The sequence below is a fragment of the Fulmarus glacialis genome, unplaced genomic scaffold, assembly GCF_000690835.1.
Source record: "Fulmarus glacialis isolate BGI_N327 unplaced genomic scaffold, ASM69083v1 scaffold9296, whole genome shotgun sequence".
Lineage (NCBI taxonomy): Eukaryota > Metazoa > Chordata > Aves > Procellariiformes > Procellariidae > Fulmarus > Fulmarus glacialis.
In genome coordinates this window covers 346-16,723 of record NW_009218727.1, presented here as the reverse complement: position 1 = coordinate 16,723, position 16,378 = coordinate 346, and the positions used below count along the sequence as shown (strand labels likewise).

The 16,378-nt window shown below is 38.1% G+C and overlaps 1 protein-coding gene across 1 annotated transcript in view; it reads right to left on the bottom strand.

Moving 5' to 3' along the window:
* Nucleotides 1-16,370, bottom strand: part of LOC104078477 (rho-associated protein kinase 1-like) — a gene marked incomplete at its 3' end in the record, with an annotated part of 56,272 nt that extends 39,902 nt beyond the window's left edge. The window contains exon 1 of the mRNA XM_009580124.1: nucleotides 16,299-16,370. The remainder of the gene's footprint in view (nucleotides 1-16,298) is intronic.
* Between the last annotated feature and the right edge of the window lie 8 nt (nucleotides 16,371-16,378).

Sequence of the window (16,378 nt, the reverse complement as noted above, 5' to 3'; positions counted from 1 at the left end):
TGGCACAGCAGATGTTGGAGCAGCCTCTTTCGTCAAAAATGAATGGAGGATGCCAATAGCCTTACGTAACCACAACCAAGAAAAGACCAAAAGCACTAGCTGGTGTTTGATTTGCTTTTTCCATGGAGTTTTTCTGATGCATTTTTATTTCACCTAATACATCTCTTGCTCTTAATCATGGGACTTGCCCCCCCCCCCCCCCCCCGAAAACCCCAAAATATAACAGAAAGATATATGGCTTTTAAAATTTATGTAAGTGCTACAGCTACTGCATGTAGCATAAGGGAAGTAGCTGTATTAGACGCTGATTTACAAAACAGAGACAAGATGCTGTTGCAGCAAGACTGTGGCCTTACTCTTGATGGACACTGACCTGGAAATTGTTGCTATAGATCACCCTAACACCTGTCTGATTCTAAAAGAGAAATTCTAAAATTAATCTCTGGCACTTTTAAGCTTTATTACAGAATTGAGAAAAAAATACACTTGAAATTAGAGCATAGTCTGGGCATTTTTTTTTTTTTTTAAATTCTTAGGGCTCCATCAGAATGACACTAGATTCACCCAACTACTTCAGTTATCTTTTGAAAGCATATTGATATGCGTACCTGAAGTCATGATTTTATGCCCAAATAAGTTTTACTGCATGAAGATATGCAGTTTAATTGTTGCTTGGCTACAGTTGACTGTATATGGTAGCAATCTTTCATAATCCCAACTATCTGTATTACTGCCATACTCATGAAAAAGAATTACAACCCATTTACTGAAAACTTTATTCTATGCTAATTATTAATTTGGAGAGTTATATACTAATTGAGCAACTTCTCACCTGAAGCCATCATAAGACAAAATCTACTGAGTGTGTAAGGATTCCTACTGACTCCTGATCATTTTGCAAGTTTCTCTTCACTTAGCAGAGATCTTTTCCCAACCTAAATGGGTAACTTGAACTCGCTGGTTTAAATCTTGGCACTATTTTTTTTCCTCCTTACAGATAGAGTTCATCTTCACTTGAAAGGTATTAAATGCCACAAAGAGAAAAAAAAAAAAAACTCTACAGGAGCTGCTTTTCCTATTGTTTTTCTTTTTTTAATTCAGACACAATTGCAATGTACAGTTGCCATTTAGGATGAAAAACATTTAAGAAAATATCTAACAGCAGTTTATCTTTTTGTCCATTTAGAAACTAGACTTACTGTGTATGCATTCTCTGGTTGAGTTTCCTCCATCTCTTCACGCCACTAGATTTAAAGATTTTTCTCCTTAAGTCTGTTTTTTTTTTTTTTTCATTCTGACCAGATCTGATGTTACAAGACAAATGACATGAACATTGTGCTGCTCAGCAGAGATACCATATCGTGTATAGTGTTGCCTCAGAAAATGGGGCCTTGATAGCTATGGCTAAGAAAGCAATTTGTACATAAAGTATATATAATTATTGTGTGCTTAACTAGCACTGCTGCAAACAGATTGTTGCATGAATTCAAGAACTTCACTGATGCTTTGAAACCAAAGCTAGAAAAAGACAAAGGGAAAACCAACCAGTGAAACACTATACAGCTATTTTCTCAAAAGCTTGAGAATCACAGAACCATCGAACAGCCCAGATTGGAAGAGACCTTGAAAGGTCATCTGGTCCAACCTTTCATAAGATGAAAGGAGCCTAGATGGGATTATCTAGTACCCTGTCCAGTTGCAACTTGAAAACCTCCAGTGATGGGGACTCTACCACATCCCTGGGGAGGTTTGTTCCAGTGATTGATTGTTCTCACTGTAAAAAATTTCTTCCTTATATAGATACGAAACCTCTCCCAGTGTAACTTGTACTCGTTGCCCCTTGTCCTCTCCATGTGGCTCCTTGAGAAAAGATAGCCTCCACCCTCTTTGTAGCTGCCGTTTAAGTACTGGAATACTGTGATGAGGTCCCCCCGAGCCTTCTCTTCTCCAGGGAGACTCCTTCAGTCTTCCCTCAGTCTTCCCTTCAGTCACAAGGTTTTCCAGCCCTTTGATCATCTTTGTGACCCTTCTTTGGACCCTCTCCAGTCTGTCTTTCTTGAATTGTGGGGACCAAAACTGGACACAGCATTCCAGGTATGACCTGACCAGCACTGAGTGGGATGATCACATCTCCATCTCTGCTAGCAACACCCCTGGGGGTGCAGCACAGGATCCAGTTTGTCTTTGTTACTGCAGCAGTGCACTGCTGACTCATGCTGTCCACCAGCACCCCCAGGTCAGCAAGGCTGCTCCCCAGCCACACAGACCCAAGCCTATACTGGGCTCTTTGGTTATGTTGTCCCAGGTGCACAACTTCGCACTTGTCTTTGTTAAACTTCATACTGTTCTTACTTGCCCATTCTTCCAGCCTGTCCAGGTCTCTCTGTAAGATGGCTCTCCCTTCTGAAGTGTCCACCTCACCACCCAGTTTATTGTCATCGGCAAACTTGGTGAGGGTGCTTTCAATCCCATCATCCAGATCATTTATGAAGATGTTGAACAGCATGAGCCCCAGTATCCATCCCTGGAGGACCCCATTTGTGACAGGCTGCCAGCCTGAATAAAAACAATTGACAACCAAGAGATCTTTTGAGATATTTTAAAACAATATATTTGATGTCTTACCAAAATTAGCTCTAATTCAACTACATATTAGCAAACTTTATGCAGATAATTCTTTGGGCCTTTTTGGTGCCATCACACAGGATATAGAAATATTCTCATCATAGTTCCTTCTAACAAAATCTAGAATAGGAAATTGTAATTTCACAGTATTGAAAACAAAAACTCCTATTATTCTGAAGTTTACAGTACTTCAAGTAAATTTGCAGGGGGTTTTATTTTAAAGGAAAATGCATGTCAGGACTTCATATTTTTCATCATATATATTTGTGTGCGTGTATATATGTATCTCTACAAGTACCGTGAATATACTGAACATAAATCTTTTCTTTCTAGACAACTCATTTATTTAATGATGATCTCAAGTGACTAATGAAGCTTTTCACAGAAAGGCTTTCCTAGAAACCTGTGAAGCACACCTTCAGAAGTAAAGTAAAAGGCAAGCAATAGTTGCACATGAACTCGTTAAGGTAGAAAAACACCACCTACTCAATATGTAAGGCTAACAAGAAGGAAAATTATTTCAAAGAACTAATGAACTTTATTTATTACAACCCTCAAACTATTTAGGTCAATGGAACATTTTAGTGATCTTTCCCCCTTACCTCCAGTGATTACACTACTGGAAACTGGCAAACAGGAACAGCCTCCTGTTACACAACTGAGCATTGGACACTTAGGAGTTTATAAGTTTAAAATGCATACATCTTCATTTTAACAGCTTCGTATACACGCACAGAGCTCAAACAGTCAAGCAGTACTGAACTTTTTCCATAAAAAAGCATCAAATTTCATGAAGCTTTTCTTAATTTGTCTCCAATTTTCCCCTTAGAAAATACAGTAAATTCCTACCACGCAGTTTATGCAAAGTTTGAGACTGATGAACATTATGAGCATTAAAGTTTCCATGCTACTAAAAAAGTTAAGGCATTGTAAAAATTTACTTATTGTATTGAAGCAAAATCATTTTTAGGCTCATGTAGTAATATATACTAATACATAGAGAAACTAATTTTCTTTACTTAAAAACAGTATCTTGCAGTCATAAGTCTATATTCAGACAAACTAGTTTCCCCTATTTATCTGTGGGAACATCTGTAACTAAAGACTAACTCAACCCTAACAAAATACTTAAGAATCTGAGAGCAATGGCTCATATTAAAATAGCACAGTTTCACACTGCATATTCATTGGTATGTTATAAAAAGATCCACACGTTCCTTTTAACTTAGTTTAAAAAGTCTTCTTGTAGAGTTTTTTTGGTCATTGATATTCGCCACATGTGTGTTTGAAGCTTGATGTCTGTTTTTCAAATACAACATGATACTACCAGGGAAATTTCCCTACCTCCTAAAAAGAGTACAAACAGGAGCTTGCCTCCACACCATCAAACCCACAAATCTGGGGGCGGGGGGGGGAGTACTTCCTTATTTTAGATGCAGGAAATAGAAATTCAAAACAGTCTCACGAAAAGCCTGAAGAAATCAGGAAACCCTGACTTAAGTCACCACAGGCCAAACAAACAATTCCAACCCCAAAATCATCTTTAATTATAATCTTCCTAATTTCTCTGCTCATTTTCCAAACCTTGTATTTGTATTATATCTTACGGACAGACAAGACTTCCTTCTACACAAAGAGCTTTTCCTTTGGTTCTTGTTCCCTACCACCATCCTGTAAGTGAAATCTGTTTTGTGTTCTACAGTTAGGAATATTCAAAAGTACAAAAGGACGAGATGACAGTCTTATATTGCACTGATGACCCCTATTTGTTGATATTTCATTTACTAAGTAGGAGGAGAAGAGAGGATAATATGGCACACCAACTTTGATTTCAACTTCTCTGTCTTTTCAGGTGAGACTTGATTGGTACTCAAACAGGAGAAAGTATTTAACTGAAATTATTGACTTTCCACAATCTCAAAGTCAAATGGATTTTTTAAAACTATTAAGAATGAAGTAATTTATAGTAAGCAAATATCCACTGCACAAGTTTAAGAACTAACTTGAGAGCCTATGAATAGGCAGGATTGGCATTATTGACAAGATTATTTCTTTTGTCATCTGCCCAATTAGTTGCTCCTCCTCTTCCTATCAGAACTTGATTACTTCCTTACTTCTTCTGCAGTAGAAATGAAACAAAAATTAACTGATCTGAACAGTGAAGAACATGAGAACTTAGTAACAGACAACACCCTCCTGTATTAAAAAATTGATTCTTGTGTTTTGCAGAGCTCGGGACACAGGCATTTCGCCCAACTTAAGCATGAGCTCTTTTTGTTAACACCGCTTTCACTTTCTTCTAGATGAAGAAAGGAGGCTTAACTAATAAAAGAGCTCATTTCCATAGCTCTAGGATGGATGAGCTGCACATCATTATACCTGAAAACCATTTGTTTATCATGATGCAATTCCAAGGCAAGCAAGATCTACAAGAGATTGTCTAATCTTAAGTATGAGCGTTACCTCAAAGTTGCAAGTTACTTGTCAAAAAAAAAGATTGTGTCTTTTTCCATTGTTATGAAAAAGCTTATGTTGATTCCAACTCTTCTAAGAAAATAAATATATTTTGTGAAAACATCAGATTACTTCTGAAAGTAATTCTTCAAAAACTCATAGCCATATTTCATTTTTTTCACTTTTGCTAACCCATCACTTCATAAGTCAATTGTTTTTTTAAATTAAATGTAAAGACTTGACTGATTACTCCTCTTGCAGAAAAAGCTTACCATTTCATCAAACTGTTTCCAAAATACATCTTTGTTGGATACTGTTATTTCCTCCCACAAAATGTGAGTAATGCAACACCACTGGAAGGTAAGTTTGCTGATGTTGAAACACACAAGAAAGATGGAAAATTAAAGACGTCCTGTTTTGGTACAGTTAGTCAACCTCTCACAAGACAGCCTGATTTGAAAGAAAATCTTCAGCTGCCTGTTCTGGTTGAATCTTAAATTGAAAAATTAAGTTTCTACTCCCAGGGCATCAGAAACTTGGGAAGAAACTTCCCAACTTGCAAATACATGGTTTTAATCACTCTTATTTTATTCCTGACCATGTCTATGAGTTTATCAAACTGCAATGAAAAAGGGTATATAAAAAAATTCCTTTTTTCTTTCCCCTAGAATTTGTGGTTCTCAGACCCTTCTTTCCCATGAACTTATCAAGAACTATGATAGAAACTATGCTTTATATGAAGGTAAAGTTGATCTGACTCCCCTCTTTGCCAAGAGCTCAAAGAGGAGGTTGTCATGACCAAAAGAAAAGGTAAGGTCAAGAACAATGCAGCCATCCCAATTCCTCCCTGATCCTAGCCAAAATCAATTGCACCATACAGAAGGCAAAAAGTTACATAGGAGTCATTTACAGTTGCAGTCCCAGAACTGAAGCAGCTCCAGCATCCTCTAAATTTTTCCTCTAAATGGCATCTCTCATTACATCTCAAGTCCAAACTGCTGATGAAAATATGTACACATCGCATCAAGAAAGATAAAAGCTTTGTTATGAGAGCCTGAAGGCATTTTAGGACAAAAAAGAAACAACAGAAAATTTCAAAGACTTCTCTGACCTTACACTCATCAAGAATTAAAAGCAACAGAGACTTTTAGTCCTTTCCTTACTCCAATCCAATCTGCCAAGTGGAATCAATGAACAGCTCTGAGTGTGCAAGTTACTCGATACAAGACCTTCTTTGTGCTACAACTCTATTCTTTAGATAAACAACCCAGAATTCTCCTGAATGTGGTCTTCCTAACAAGAGTCTTCACAGCTTGTTTCAGAACCACAATGTGACTAGTTCTGAAGATTTCTCCAACTGTCTGAGAAGTTTTTACAAGCCAAAAGCACCTCCAAACACTTTAAGGTCATGCTATGTCCAGAAACCGCATGCACAAAACAGTTTTTGGGGTATGAGAAAGGCTGAAAGTAGCCACGAGCATTTTAGTAAAAGACAGAAGACAAAAGCTCTTCCAGGAAGCACACTAATCTACTCTCTACAGAGAGAGTACACAGAGAGCCTAGCTTCTTAATGACATCTCCAATTCCAAATTCAGTGTACTAAAAAAAAAACAAACAAACAACACACCAAAAAACCTGAAACAACCAAAAAACCAACCCAACAAAACACACAATCACATCAGTAGTTCAGCTTTCACTCCATAGCCCTTAATGGGTATTTTGTTGTTTCTGTCACAGTCTTTGTTCTGCTAGTGTTGGCAACAATAGCCCCCGTTTCAAAAGCCATGACAATTGTTGCCAATGCTAGCAGAGCAAAAACTTCAAGTCCTAATAAGTCTACCATTTGGCTGGCACCATTTTTGGCCTTGTATTCCTACAAAAGAGGATATATAGCACGTAATAGCAGGTTTGAATGGTCCCAAGACCACCACAAACCATATCATTGGTATGTTGGCAATTGTTTGTTTAATCACCAATGAACTTAGTAGCAACTGGAGTTTGAGGAGGAGGACAGCAGCTCTCAGAAAATGTATTAGAGCAATAAATGAACTGCTAGGTAGACTGAAGTGGCAGAAGAACCTTTCCTCTTCGCAAAGGGAGAGTAAATTCTCTCAGCTTAATACTGACAGGGTTCTTTCCACACCTACAATCGCAGCTACCCTCTAAGAAGAGATTAGTGTAATAATATATTGGTATAATAAGATTTCATAACGAAGAAGGGCTCATGAGGAAATTCTATAATTCCACCTCTAACACTGACAGCAGCGCATAATATCAAGACAAAGTTGTGAGGCACCAGTATTACTTCTATTTTCAACTACAGCTTCATGTCATGCCTGGTACTGTTCTGCGCAACCTCGCATCTGTGAAAAGGCATGGGGCAAGTATAACCAGCACAAACTCATGGTCCTATGCTCAGTCTCGTGCCTCCCTGAAGGATCTTCCCCATCCACTCCTACTCTATCATCTCCTGGCTGGAGAGGCTTCCTTCCCTCCTAAGTACCTTAACATAGAGTCACTCCACACTTCCAGTCAAAGGGTGCTCCTAGATCTCAGTGCTGGAATTAACATGCTGGACTCTGTCATCCACACTCCAGGAAGGTGCTGCTTGTTGTACTGACACCTTGCACTTCAGCTTCTACCATAGGCAGTCTGTCCTCCCTCTTCACCTATCTCCCAAGGACAGGTTCCTGCCCCATCAGTATCAAAAAGTCTTCCACATTCCCATGCCAATAAGAAAGTCCTACCCAGCCTCCCTCACTGCTTGTCAGAAGGAGAATGACGTACACACACAGATATAGAAAACACAATGCTACCAATGTTCAGAATCATGAAAAACTGAAGTGGCACTACTGGAGTGTAAAATGAACATCAGAGCACTCTTTCTTTTTCCCTCCAACATAAAAATTCTACATCTAATCTGTTTCAACTGCAGTCACAAATTAAACTTAATGAGCTTACCAATTCACAGCAACTTTCCTCTCAGATACAAACCCTTATGCTTAAAATCTCCAAATCTACAATTGCCTCCATGCAGAAAGTTCCTTCCAGTCTTCTGTTGCAGATGCCTTTCAGAAGAAAACGATTTGGGCTACAAAGAGATTTACTGACCAAGTTAAGAAGGCCAAAACACTTAGAGAACTCTACAAATAATTGCAAAATGAGTACTAATTACTTTTCTGTTTAGTTTCAGTGAATTTTATTCTCTGCTATGAAGCATCAACCAAGTAAATGTACTGCTGAGAAGTGGAAAATTACCAGTTGCCCAGAGAGGTTGCCCAGGGAGTCTACCTCTCTACCTGAGATATTCAAAAGCCATCCTGGGCAACCTGCTCTAGGTGGCCCCACCAGAGCAGCAAGGTTAGACGAGATGACCACCAGAGGTCCCTTCCAGCCTCAATCATTCTGTGAAATAACGATCAGTTGTACTCAATGAAATACTACTTTCGCTGTGCACATGGTATTAAATATTAAAAAGGCAGACTTCCAAATCATCTTCCAAAGTAACTGATTTAGAGAGAAGAAACAAATTTTTTAGTTTTCTTTAGAAGCTTCTAACCAAAATATGGACATAAAATAAATAACCTGTTTTTATCTCAAGATCTCCATTTTCTTGGAATAGTAAGCGTAGTATCATCTATCAGTGGCCAGTATGAGACAAATGCCCTGACCATCCTTCCTTCACGTTTTCCCATTTGAAATAACCATTATGGCTATAACACAAGTCCTACTAACCATCTTAAAAATATAACTTCCCCAACCACAAAACAGGAAAAAATTTCCTAGCTGAAATCTCCAGAGTCAGGAGAAGCTTCTGGCCTCTTCTTTGGAAAGTGCATTCCAGATGACATACTTAATTTTGTGTAGTCAGGGCATTTTTTTGGCTATTATTTGTTTGCTAAAAAAGAAGCCCAGCTTCCATAGAAACAATATTTTCATAGCAGTCAGTGACTACGTGGGAAAACAGCCATCTTGTATTAACGCGTTTTATATGTGGACATCTAACATCAAGAGACTTTATCAGGAAGTGTCAGTTTTCCTCTGAATATATTCATATCTTAGAATTTAATATACCTGAATACAATGCAGCACTACCTAAATACTATGCAGCTTTTAAGAGAAAAAAGATAAAGACATAATTACTCAATATTTGCATAACTATTAGAATTCAAGGATTTCTTAGTTATATTTTCTTAAAGTGAATATTATGACTCATGAAGATCTGTAGGAAAAAAAACACGTATGTATTCCACTTGTGTTTCCAGATCAATTATAAGTCCTGTATCCCAGACACACAAGCTAGAAACACATGTAGGTAGTACCAACCTACAGTCCAAAATAAAGCCTTAGTTTGTGTAGTGTTTTCTACAGAGGTTTCCAAGCATCAGGTCTTTGCATCATCTCAGAACATGCCACTGAAAAAACAAGAAAACTTTCACATATTTCTCAACTCTATAAAAGAAACAGAAAAAAATGAATGCATGTAAGAAATTTAAGAGGGAAAGCAGAAATAAAGAAATTGGCAGTTGGATTTAAATTAATAAAGAGATCTTGTGTACTGTCCCCATGACAATTTGTACTGTATAAATATTGACAGGGAGTGGCAATCTTTCAGTTAGTTAAAGCCAATCCTTTACAAGATTTTGAGTATCAGAATAGACTTTGACCTGTGCTCCAGTTAGAAGCTGGTACCGATCCTGTGCCGGCTCTCCCCTAGCAAGGTGGGTAACTAACCAGACCAAGCAACTGCTGCTTGTCTAGACAGTCTCTAGATTGCTGTAACTAAAGATGCACCACAGCATGTTATACTCTGCTAATGATGTTTGGATATCCATCAATACTGAAAAGCCCAAGTAGAAACCTGACTAGAGATACACTACAGGAGATCCAATCATCTCGGCAAAGCAAAACACTATGGACAACAAGAGCTCCAAACCACTTTTCTTCTTCACAAAGATCAATTTTCAGCTCTTGTTCAACCACTGTTAATCCAGGTGTTTATTTCAGCAGACTACCAAGAAAGCTAAAAGACAGTATTATCTGCATTTGTTTTAAATGCACTATAACTGGGTATTGTCTACATAGTACTTACAGTTTTACCAATATTGTCTCACCATCCTTCTGGCTTTATTGCTGCTTGAATGATTGGACAAATTAAGGCAAAGACAGAATAGTTTTCAACCATTCTCTAATTTTGTTCTCAAAGAAGGAAGTTCAGTTTTTCAGTATCTCCATTTGGAACTGCAATTTCTTGATGACAAAGGAGTTTCGATAAATAGCATCAAGCAACATCCACAAAAAAACCAGAAGTTTTTAATTACATGTTTTGGGACCTCTCAAATTCAAGATAAACATCCTGTATCGAGACAAACATCTCAGTATTCCTTGGTAAGAGACCTAAAAAAGCTTTTTATTTTTATGTAGTACTAAAGTATGTCCTAGGGAATTCTGCTAACAGCAACTGTGAGGCTACCAATATTATCTGCTCACAGTGCTTCTAAATATTTATTAAGTTCTCAATAAGTGGCTCCTGAAGCTATCATTGTCATCTAAGTCAGAGATTTACAGACCAGCAAGTTGATATTCAATTTGTCCAACAAACAAATTCCAGGTGTTTCCCTCTTCCTTCCCACCACCACCAAAAAACTAAAACACTCGGCAGTTGCCAGGGAAAATGACATTGTTTACAAATATTTTTACTTGATAAGAGCACTTATAATCTACTACAGGGTTTTGGTTGGGTTTTTTATCCCTCTTGTTGAAATGTGTCTTAACATCAATCTTCTGTTATCATTCTTGATTAAAACTTTTTATAGGAAAAATAAATAATTACGTTCTTAGAGCCTCTAGTTTTATGAGCAGAAGAATTGGATAAGTTAACTGTTATTCATATATAAAACCTAGCATACACTGTGAATCAAATGCTAACATTTTGACAGTCCCACCATCTCTGCTGTTAACTTTCTAGAGGCTTATATAATACTACAAAAGTCTTCTAAGAGGTGCAACCTGAAATGAGAATCTACCAAGTTACTGCATTTCCAAAGCCAACTTACAGTTGCATTTTACCTTTAACATACCAAGTTACATATTTTATAATTAATTTCACATCAACCTATATATTTCATAATTCTTAGTGATGAGCAGGTAATACTAACATGCAATTATAATCAGTTCCGCATATAAAGCTTGCATATAGTAACTTGAAGACACAGAATTATATTTCTAGGGCAGCCAGAAGTCTTATTTTAGATCTAACTACAGAATCACAGAATCATTTGGGTTGGAAGGGACCTTTAAAGATCAGCTAATTCCAACCCCCGTGGCCATGAGAAGGAAGGTCACTAGACCAGGTTGCTCAAAGCCCCACCCAACCTGACCTTGAACACTTCCAGCGATAAGGCATCCACAAACTCTCCGGGCAACCTCTTCCAGTGTCTCACCACCCTCATAGTAAAAAACTTCCTCCTTATGTTCAATCTAAATCTATTCTCAGTTTAAAACTGTTGCCCTTTGTCCTATTACTACAGGCCCTAGTAAAAAGTCTCTCTCTGTCAGAAGAAAGAGATATTCAGATATTCTCTCCTAATATCCCCAAGTCCTTCTCCACAGAGCTGCCCTCAATCCATTCAACACCCAGTCTATACTGATACTGGTGATTGCCCCAACCCAAGCACAGGACCTTGCACTTGGATCTAAAGAATGGCAGAAACATGTCCAAAGAGATTTAGTCAATCGTGACATTTCCCCTTACTTTGAACTACCTCCAGACAACTTACAGCATTCTGAAGCTGACAATCTGCAAATGTTCAAACTCTGCTTTTTCTGTGCATGAACTTCATTAGCAAATGAGTAAGCTTCTCGGATACCAAGCTTCTCTAGCATTTTATCACTCAGATTCTAGGAGCATAGTTAATATGGTTTTAGTGAAGGTGATTTTTGACAGTTATTTTGATAGATAAGAACTTCTGAAGTAAAGGTACTTTGAGTTATATTCTTTAATTTTTATTTATTTATTTTTTATTTACCAAATCCCTAACGACAAGGTCTTCAGAAGCGCTTTCTAACAAGTTAAGCAGAAGGGAAAGAAGGTCTAGTGACAACAGAGATTTGGAACTCCAAATCCCGAAGATGAGATCATCTCGCCTTTTCCTACGCCAGACAGATGAACATGAATTCATGTAGCTGAATATGAAATAGACCTAGGAAAAACAGGTGAATCACACTCTGTACCTGTGTATTTTTGGTGCAACAAAAATGGAAGCCGCTTGAGACTAGCTAAAACAAGTTTGTCATATGCAGTGTTCACTGTTGTCAGTTAATTTGAAGCCAAACTGCTGAACAAGTGAAACATTTGACATCTTTGAAAATTAAGACCATCAAAAGTCTGAAGTTTTAAAAATCAACTACTCAAGTAATTGACTAAGTACTTGAACAATTGAGTTACTCAAGTGTCTACATAAAACATGAAAAGACTCTTTGTGAGTTAGTATCAGAGCAGAGAGAGCACCAAAAAGCATTTTCATGAACATTTACTAGTTATTTTTGAATCAAAAGCATGGGCAGTTTCAGGTCAACATGTCCCCCATCCATTCACCTGTTACACCCCCACTCTCCAAAAACTGGAAGCCCATAAACCCCAAGGATTTAGTAAGAAACAAAGGAATAAGAAATCTGGTTTTATTCCAAAATTGTTGTAGAAGTATGCTCATTTAATACTACTTTCCACTGCTTAATATCATTAATGAGACACTAAGCTCGAGTTAATAGCTAGTTACTTACATTGCCTTTGGCTCTACTTAGCACACCTATGGTATTCACCAGTATCACTGCACACCCTAGAGTGTGACTATCTAATGCAGCCTTCACAGTCTTACTAGATCTTTTTAGGACTGTAGGACTCCTAGTACCTGATATTTTGAGAAAAAGCACTACATTATGCTGTGGCACATGCTTCACACAGAACTTTGGCCTTCTCATGGCTCATCAGAAAAGACAGCCTATCTATGATTTCCCAGCCTAGTACTAAATCAAGTGCATGGAAGCCCCAAAGAAACAAACAAATTTAGTTACAGACAGTTGCAACTTAGTTTTCTTACTCTGTTTTTATTACAGTTGCACAAGAGAAAATGGGAAAAATAAACGCATCTCTCTCCCGCACCTCAGCTTTATGAATTTCCTTCCTGCAGCATGTAAATTCAAGTTATATAGTCCTCACTGTGCCTTTTCCGCCTGCTCTGTTGTCAGGACTCTTCTCCCACACCTTCCTGAAACGGTAACATGCCTTCCTTTGTAGCAGCCCCCCCGCCCCATCTTCTTTTCTTAGTGTTCTCATACTACTTCACATATAAATTTAGAATCTTTCTAGCATACAGAACCTAGCTTATGACATTTACAAAACCCAAAATGGTTACAAAACTGATTTAAAGGTTATTCCATGCCTGCCTTTTAGTCTACAGGGGCTACAAACTGATGGGGAAGAAGAGTAAGAATAGAAGCAAAACGAATTAAAGCTAAAGAGGATAAAAACATAGTAAGAGAAGCTAAGGGCATTGCTGAGACTTTTCTTCACACAGCCAAAAAAAATGCATTTCTTAAACTAAAGGAACTCCAGCATTTTAAGCCTACACGTATAGAATATCAGATGCTGAATTTAAAGTGTCTGTGCATCAGTTATTCATATATTACCACTCAGATACACACAGTTAGCTAACACCTTTGCTCAGGAAAAGTGAAAACAACTATAAATAACATCAATTCACAACTTCAATAAAAGGAAAAAAAGGTTTTAGATTTAAGAAGTTTTATAAAAAAATATTTTTTTTTTTTGTATGGAATCTGATCACAAAATTTAACATTTTCTTTTCAAGTGTACCAAGCCTAGAGACTGACAAGTTTCCCTCTTTAACTGGGGACTGGGGGGAAGGGAACAGGGTATTCGTCTTGGAAGATATTTTAAGTGCTGATCAATCACACCTACACCTAAGCATTTCTTCCTTAAAAACATATCCACATAGATTACAATGTATTTCATATATAAATAGTACCTTGGGCCAAGAATGATGCTTGTAGTGTGAATCATCACACCAAGAACTGGTATAAAATATTTAAACTCTTCAGAAAGTGCTAGGATGCTTAAGTTCTATAGAAAAACAAACCAACACAGGACAAGAGATATGAAACAAAGTAAAAGTCCAGCCAGCAAAGAGATTGATACAGTGATCAAACACATACAAAGTTAACCTACCAGCTGATTTTTTCAGAAGCAGCGCTTTCTTTTCTAATTGGTATTAATTTAAAAGAATAGTATCTGTAACTAGGGCTAGCAAAAAAAAAAAAAAAAAAAGACAACATCATTCTGATGACTATACCATAAGAAGCTGCCTTTAAAAGAGTATGCAAAGGTATGCCCAAAAATCTAGGAAGATTTCTAAAAAATTGTCACTTTAAAGGACATTCTTAAGTTCTGTGATGCTAACACATGTTCTAAAACTTTACACAAGCATGACAGGAAGCATCCCAACAAGTTCATTCCCAAACTGACTACACCTTAGCTCCAAATTGCAATTAAGATAACTGAAAAAGGGCAAATCCTTAAACTGATTAAAAGGTGAAGGAATACAGTTAAAGATACTATCAACTGCATATTTGATACCTGCAACCTCCTTACTATCACTGGAGGAAGGTCCCCATAGTATGGCCAGCATTAAAGCACATACTAGCAAATTGAGTCATGGTTAACATAAAACTCTGGACTCTTAATTGGATCTATACTCTTGACATCTATCAATAGAAGCTGGGTGTAAAAATGTCAGATTTGACAGTAGTCTTGAGTTATCAAAATTGACACAGTCTATCCCAAGCATCAGAGCTCTCCTCATCAGCTGTGGTTCTAAGACGACAGATATGTAAACTAGATCAAAAGAAGCAAGTTAACTGGAAGAAGCAGTGCTATTTTCCCTTCTGGCAGCAACAACCAAAAGGCTCCACTTTTATCCAGGGATGTAGGTTCGACCTGCCAACACTTCAGAAGCTCACAAATCAGGAATAAGCTAAACAGAGTACACAAGATCATGAACTTTTACAGATTCTTTCATTAGCTTCTTTTCACCTCTCCACTGCCTTATGCTCAACAGAGCTTTCTGCTAAGAGCCATGCAGTAGAAGATGAAGAATGACTATTAAGAGCTATCTCCACCCCCACGCCTCCCTTCCCCCCCAACCCCAAATGTCAGAGTTCATACTAGGAACAAATGCAATTTACTTGTTCTCCTCTATGACAACAGAAAGCCAGAAAAAAATACACTAAAGAACTTTTATCACTTGCTACAAAGAAAAGAAATTCTCTACTTCAGCATAAAAGCACAAATTACAATTTGCTATATCTAAGGGCATCTCTAGGCATATCTAAGTACCCAGCTACATCCCAAACAAATTGGCATACACTTTTTTGAGGTACTTTTTATAATCAGAACTAAAATATCCTCCACTTTTGTCAAGCAACTACCAAATGATGTTGGGTTTATGTCAGGAAGTGTTACGGTTTGCTTTCTTATGATGCAATTATAACACTGACAGCACTGGAGAGATCCATTGAACCATCAGGTATGATGAAGCAGGGAAACATTAAGCAAGCAGCCCTCTATCCCAGGCCTAGCACACCAACTAGTTTAAAATGCATTTAAACCCCTGCCATGACTACTTCCCCACTTCTAAGAGCATATTAATCTTACAGCTGTGTTTTACACGTCATTAGTTAGCATTTGCAAACGTCTACACTAAACAGGCTGAAGTCAGTGCTGCAGTGCTTAACCACAACATAAGAGGACCTCACTCTTAAAAAAAAAAAAGTGGTTGAACAGGGAATTGGTATATCCAAGCTATTTACAGTTTCCTGCTCACACACAGGACTGGCACTCACGAATCACGCCTTTGTACAAAGTGTCCACCGCCCCTTAAGACAGCCGGCGAAGAATAGAAAGGTGCATGAAGCGAGAGAGATGACAAGTCTGAGGCAGGACCGGGCGGGCGCCTCCCTGGCATGAAAGTCGCTCTCTCTGCACAGAGACATTCACGCACCCTCAGCTCGACAGTGAGTAAACAAAACACTGGTGCGGAGTTAAGCAGGGTGGTGACTCAGCCGGGAGTGCGAGATTCGGTCCCACAGGGTAAGAAATTCGGGGAGACGGGACCGGGGGCCCATCGGCGCTCCCTACTCACCAGCAAACAGTCCACGTTCACTTCGGATTTGGGGTCCTTTAAAGTCACGTCGATTTTTTCAAACCGAGACTCAAAACTTT